The 6,000-nt window shown below is 42.7% G+C and overlaps 1 protein-coding gene across 6 annotated transcripts in view; it reads left to right on the top strand.

Moving 5' to 3' along the window:
* The first annotated feature begins 443 nt into the window (after positions 1-443).
* Positions 444-6,000, top strand: part of CSNK1G1 (casein kinase 1 gamma 1) — a 251,007-nt gene continuing 245,450 nt past the window's right edge. For 4 of the 6 annotated variants that reach the window (XR_006274914.1, XR_006274913.1, XM_038418853.2 and 1 more), the window contains exon 1: positions 444-594. The gene's annotated coding sequence lies outside the window, so the exon portion shown is untranslated. The remainder of the gene's footprint in view (positions 595-6,000) is intronic. The other 2 variants (XM_038418854.2, XM_038418852.2) reach the window with 1 other exon arrangement.

Below are 6,000 nucleotides of genomic sequence, written 5' to 3'. Positions count from 1 at the left end.
CGTCCTTCTTATCCACCCTTAAGCTTTTCAGAACAGCACCAACGGCTGCACCCCGTGCTGGACTGGGCTACTGCAGCGCAGACGCGGCCGCAGGCGCCCTGGGGCAGCATTGTTTCCTACCATACCAACAATGCTTTCCTGCCATAATGGCGGTGTTCTCGTCTGCCCAGCAAGGTATTGGGTCTCTGCAGCAATAATAGCGTCTTACCCTTCCCGCATCCCGCGGGGTACCGGTGTCTCCCCTCACTCCGGACAAGGGTCACGAATGAAATCCAGCGGTTGAGCGGCTGCACTTCCGCATAGTAACGGAACGCGGTTGTTAGGGAGTGTCCGGCGCCGCGGTGCCCCGGAAGCGGTTGTGTGGCGGCCGAGCCGCCGCGCTCGGGATTCTCTCATAGGGTGCCACTCGCTCGGGGGCGTGTCCTCCGGGGATCGTTTCCGGTTCGGCTCCTCCCCTTAGTGAGAGCGACGGGGAAGCGGCTGGGCGCCGAAGGCGGAGCCGCCGGCGGGGGCGCAGGGAGAGCAGCGCCCGGGGCCCCAGTCCGTCCGTCCGCCCGCCCGGCCGGGGAGGAGCGGAGGAGCTGCCGGCGCTAGGTACTCCAGGCATAGCGGGGCTGGACCCGGACGCGGACCCTCAGTGCGGGGTTGTGGCCTGGGGAGCGGGACTGGCGGCTCCGGGGGGGTCTGGCTGTTTGTCCGTCTATCCACCCAGTGGGGCTGGGCTCGGCTGCAGGCTGCTCCTAGGGCCATGGGGCGGTCGGGCGCTCCCCGGTCTGTGAGGCAGGGGTCTTCGGCAGGGCGAGCGGAGGGGGGCCCTTCCCCATGCGGGTGGGGTCCCGGGATGGCATTTCCCGGCGTTGTGGCTGGGGGGCTCTTTCCACTGTGTGCGCCCGAGCGTCTGTTAATCGGGCCCATTTGTCTTCGGGGACGGCTGCAGGAGCAGCAGGCTTTTATGGGCTGCCTTGTAACACGTACCTGACCTTCCTCTCTGCATCCTTAAGCTGCTCGCACCCCGCGGTCCCAACTTTCCGTGGGCCAGATGTGTTGGGAAGCTGGGGGGCTCTGCTTGTACCTGGAGGTCTGGAGCTCTACCTTGTTGGGCAGGCATGTGGGCTTCCTATACCATGGAGGCGACAAGGTCTCTTGTAAGCCTTGTTGATACAGCTGCTTCTGGACAATTTTCCCCATTGCTCTGTAGTGCCTGGGCTAACAATGAGGTAGGTGGGAGTACTGGTGTACGATTGGTAGCTAACGCACCAGCAGCAGGCTGCCTAGATCTGCTCAGATCATTGTAAAAATGACAGTTGTAAAAATGATGGTGTGACGCTTTCATGAGTTGTCATACCAACGCTAGCTTCACCAACTGTGGAAATATTCAGAAGTTCCATGTTGATGTAGCTGTGGTAGCTGGCAGATCCTGGGTATGCTTCATTTGGCCACTCTTGGCAGTCTGTTGTGAGTAGGTTTTAAAAGTGCTGGGTTATTAGCCTTCATTTTTAGGCTACTACAGGTTGAATTACTTTAACATAAATTCAATTGCAAGATGGCTTCTTTGAAGAAGCCTCAGAAACAGGCTTATGAGTCCAAATGGTTCCCACTAATGGGTATTCAGAACTGGGAAACAAGTTAGTCTCTTGGTAGTTGAACTATTCTGTCTCCTGCAGACTTTCTCAATGGATTGTTTTTTCTTCTTTTAATCCTGGATAGTTGAGTACATAATTTCCAGTGATCCTGCATAATTTGCAATGATCCTTTATTACTTAGAGGCTGCAAATTAAATTAGGGACTCATTGTATTATACTGTGTACAGATGCAAAGACAGTCCTTGCACTGAAGAGCCTATGGTCTAAATAGACAAGATGACAAAGGGTGGGAGCAGAAAGAAAAACAGTGATTTGCCCAAGGTTACACAGCAGATGAGAATCAGGAGTAGAACCTGGCCTCCTGATGCGGAGTCCAGCTGCTCTGTCCACAAGACCACACTGTCTCCTGAGTTAAAAGGTTTGTCAAAAGGAGTCTTTACCTGTTGGAGATTTACCGTCTCACTAAGAGGAGTTTACATGATGTGGTGGGTTTTGTATTAGATATATGTTGATCTTATGATTTTAATACTGGAAGTGTGTGTGATGCATGTGGAACTATACGTTGATTTAGCATGGATCTGAATAAAAAATGGATATCAAGATTAGAAGAATAAAAACTATTCTTAATACTTATGTGAATGAGATAAAACAGCACTTGGTTTGAAAGCTTAACTCTGATTCAAATATAGACTTAAAATTCATCCCCACTTTAGTAACAACTTTATTTCTAACCTCTTATTAGAACGTAATGTAGGAAACCAGTTCATTGTAATATATTTTAGTCCAAGAGATAGTAAAGTGTTTGTATCAAGTGCAATTCTAATTACTAGAGAGTTAGGGTGCGTGAGTATATTTTATTGGACCACCTTTTGTTGGTGAGAGAGACAAGCTTTTGAGCTTGCACAAAGCTCAACATGGCTACAACATCACTGCATATTTTTAATTACTGGCAGGCAAAATTATATTCCTGCGGTTGTACATTTTGATGCAGTGTCAAAGCTTTGGGTTGTCCTGGTATTAAATTTTCCTGTAGCATTTTGACTTTATTTAAAATCTATTACATTGATAAAATGAAACCAAATAACACTGTCCTGGGGAGAGAGAGAGAGAGAGAGAGACCACCTTTTTTTATCTGAGGGGAACTTGCTCCATAGCTCTTAGGAAAGGGGAGTCTCATTTAAGAAAGTTGAATATAAGGAAGCAATAGGATGAAATGCTTTTAAGCATACATTAACAGCTTGTAAAATTTGCCACCTTTCCCACTCTTCAGACCACATAAGAGTGGCCTTGCCTTAGAGTCTATTTGTAAATTACTGTTTGTCATAGCCTGGATCTCAGACTTGATTTTTATCACAGTATGTCTTAATTGTTGTGTGTGATCACCACATGTGCAGTCTTCCTTGCTCTTATAGCCCCTTCAGCATTTGTCCCTTCCTCTTTGGTAAATTAGATATTTATCATGATTTTCAGTCACAAGCAAACAGAATCCATCCATTGTGCATTTATTTCTGTTTATTGCTATATTTTCAATACATTATTGATGATAAGATATTTGCCAAGCTGAAGTAAAGGATGCAGTTAATGATTTTAGGAAAAAAGTAAACTGCATGTACACATTCTGAAACCATTATAAAAGGTTAGAAGCCCTTTCCCACAGAAGCATTATAACATTGTGTTTCTTAAGGTAAGCTAACTTTTTTTTTTTATGGGTTTGCAAAAAGAAAAGGAGTAATTGTGGCACCTTAGAGACCTAACAAATTTATTTGAGCATAAGCTTTTGTGAGCTACAGCTCACTTCATCAGATGCTTTCAGGTCAGATGGTGGTAGTAATGGTGTGTATCTATAACATCCTTGACCATTTGGAGCCCTGCCTGTGTCAGAGCTGAACTGAAGATTCCCAGGGGAAATATTAGTGAAAAGTCCTTGTGTAGGAAAAATAGCCACAGAAGAGGTAAAACTGTATACCATTCAAGGGACATTGAATTTAAAATAGAATTCTTTATCTGTTTTATTAAAATAGTCTTGAAAATCTAACTTGTAAAGCTAAGCTTGGAAAATAGCTATGTATAGCTAATGGCTGTATCTACACTAGTTTTTTGTCAAAAATTTTCCAGTCCCACTTACACAGTGCGGCTTCTCTGGTACTAGCAACAGTGGCTAGTTTAGTGTGGAGAAGTCTCCTCTGATTGCTGGAGTTAACATGACATCTAATCCCACTCAGAACTTGTCTAAATAGCAGTGTTAGAAATGCTGCATGGAAACCTTGGGTATGCCAGCACTGCTAATGTTTCTACCACTGGTGAAACTAAATCAGTAAATCATTGACTCCTTCAAGATGAAAGATGTTATATGAATGTCAGAAGACTATTCTTTTCAGAGTAGCAGCCGTGTTAGTCTGTATTCGCAAAAAGAAAAGGAGTACTTGTGGCACCTTAGAGACTAACAAATTTATTTGAGCATAAGCTTTCGTGAGCTACTGCTCACTTCATTGCACTTCAATGCATCCGATGAAGTGAGCTGTAGCTCACGAAAGCTTATGCTCAAATAGATTTGTTAGTCTCCAAGGTGCCACAAGTACTCCTTTTCTTAATGTGACGACTATTCTTGTATCTCTAGCAAACAGTTGATGAAGAAATGTAAATGTATTGACCTTGTTCTCTCTGAACTTCAGCAAATAGTGGATTCTAGATTCTGGCTTTATTTTTGTCAGGCTGGTGACTTATTCATCTGCTGGATGTAAACTGTCATATTTGGCATGCACACACAAGTCAGTTGCTGTAGATTCCCCAGTATAGATACCTCTGTCCCTCACTTTTGTAGTAGAAGAGATGCTTTTTAACAGAGAGCTTACATGCTTCTGTAAATTACGTACACCTGTTTTATCAGCCGATTTCCATCCAATGTGAAATACCAGGCTCCATGTACTTTAAGAAAGAAACTGCTGTGCCATCATTGAAAGGTTTACAGATTGAATCCCACATGATACCAGAGGCTGTTCAAGTCTGAACCAGGAAAAATGTTGGCCCCATGCAGGTCTCAGATGGCATATGTGCCATGCTGTACCTCTCCCACCAAAGTGTTTTTTAAAGAATGGGCAAAATTATTTTTCTAAAAATGTGTGGGTTAAAGAGCTATCAAAGTTATTTCAGCTGCAGCAGTCAAAGATGAAGTATGGCCTCCTAAACAGTGTAATTCAGGACTGTTCCCTTTTTTTTGTGGAAGGACTCACAGTTGCAGCTGAAAGATGATTATTAGCTTGATTGTTTCTTTAATTCTTTTCATTCACTTATCTGACTATTATAGGAACATAGGAATTGTCATATGGGATCCTGTAGATGTGGAGTAACCAGTCTTCCATTTTACGTCTCCTAATTTTCTATAGTTAAAGATTGGCTTAAACCATGAAGAATTAGGATTACTACATTTTATAATAGTTAATGCTAGTACATTTTATAGCTGTGGACATTTATATTGCTAACAAGACTATCCAATCACTTTTTGAATTTTACTTAATTTTTGGCCACTGACATCATGTGGTAGTGAGTTCCATAATTTATTTTATTAAACTTTTTGCTATTGTTATTAGCATATGAATTAAGTGTAAATGTAAATTATTATATTTGCTCATCTTATTAACATTAACCCAATTCACATTTTCACACTAGTATAATAAATCTCATCCATAACTATGACAATTATTTTATATAAGTTGCCTACTAATTCAGTCTTATTTAACCTGCTAAGAATTAGGAAGGTCTTCTCTAGAGAGAAACAGCATGAATACAATTTGGAAGGTGTGGTCTATAATCTGTAGCACATGCTGTCCCAATTTAAATAGTTATTCCACCTTCTTCTGAAGAAGCTACCTTATGATTATATCTGTCTATTAGACCTTGTCAGGGTTCCTTCCCCGCTCTGAACTCTAGGGTACAGATGTGGGGACCCGCATGAAAGACGCCCTAAGCTTATTTTTACCAGCTTAGGTTAAAAACTTTCCAAGGTACAAACTTTGCCTTGGCCTTGAACAGTATGCTGCCACCACCAAGCGTTTTAAACAAAGAACAGGGAAAGAGACTCCTTGGAGATGTCTTTTTCCCAAAAATATCCCCCCAAGCCCTACATTCCCTTTCCTGGGGAAGGCTTGATGATAATCCTTATCAATTTGTACAGGTGAACGCAGACCTAAACCCTTGGATCTTAAGAACAATGAAAAATTAATTAGGTTTTTAAAAGAAGAACTTTAATTAAAGAAAAGGTAAAAGAATCACCTGTAAAATCAGGATGGAAAATACTTTACAGGGTATTTAGATTTAAAACACAGAGGATCCCCCTCTGGGCAAAACCTTAAAGTTAGAGAAAACAGGAATAAACCTCCCTCTTAACACAGGGAAAATTTACAGAAAACAAAAAATAAAC

This window comes from Dermochelys coriacea, chromosome 10, assembly GCF_009764565.3.
Source record: "Dermochelys coriacea isolate rDerCor1 chromosome 10, rDerCor1.pri.v4, whole genome shotgun sequence".
Classification (NCBI taxonomy): Eukaryota; Metazoa; Chordata; order Testudines; family Dermochelyidae; genus Dermochelys; species Dermochelys coriacea.
Note: the sequence above shows the minus strand (reverse complement) of the source record. Positions and strands in the feature narration are given on the sequence as shown.